This window comes from Jaculus jaculus, chromosome 12, assembly GCF_020740685.1.
Source record: "Jaculus jaculus isolate mJacJac1 chromosome 12, mJacJac1.mat.Y.cur, whole genome shotgun sequence".
Lineage (NCBI taxonomy): Eukaryota > Metazoa > Chordata > Mammalia > Rodentia > Dipodidae > Jaculus > Jaculus jaculus.
Genome location: NC_059113.1, coordinates 21,062,586 through 21,063,296, shown reverse-complemented (window position 1 = coordinate 21,063,296; position 711 = coordinate 21,062,586).

The window sequence follows — 711 nt, the reverse complement described above, 5'->3', positions numbered from 1 at the left end:
TTACAAACCTGTCTGAACATACTGTCCCGTCCCATCCCCCACCCCCCACCTTATATTTCCTTGCTGGCTCAGGGTTGCAGGAGGGTTTCTGCCCAGGAGCTTTCATTGCCAATCTACAAAGTGAGATTCCCTGCTCCGCATCCTGAAACCAGTCTAGGGAATGTCAGCTTTGCCTAGGTGGCAGCATCCTGGCCCCAGTACACCCTCCCCAGCCAACCTACATTGCCAGCCCTTCCCATCTTTATTCCTGTGGATGGAGCTCTTCCTGGGTTCCTACCAGCTTCAGCGGCCTTTTGGCAGCATCCCAAGTTAAGCGTCTGCACGGGACAACCTTAGGCAGTTACAGTGCTGTAAGGAGTCGAGCTATGTATCTCCTAACTCCTGAGCCCTGGGAATCACTAGCTTTCCTGAATTCTTATTTCACCCAACAGCCTCTCCTGAAGCTGGAGTCTTTTCCCATTTGGCAGAATCAATCAAGTGATGATTTGTCCCCAGGTTCGGGAGGACAATGGCTACCGACGGAGGTGGGGGGTCCCAAATCCTCTTCTCCAACCACCCTCCGACTTGAGAGAAAAGATCAGGAAATTTAAGAAAGGACAAAGAGGCCTCCTCGGGGTCACCTTCCCTCCCCGGCGGCAAGATCTGTTAGTCTTCATTTCCCAGGAGACTAGGGACCACCTGGGACTCAAGGCTAACTACCGCCAAAGCTTC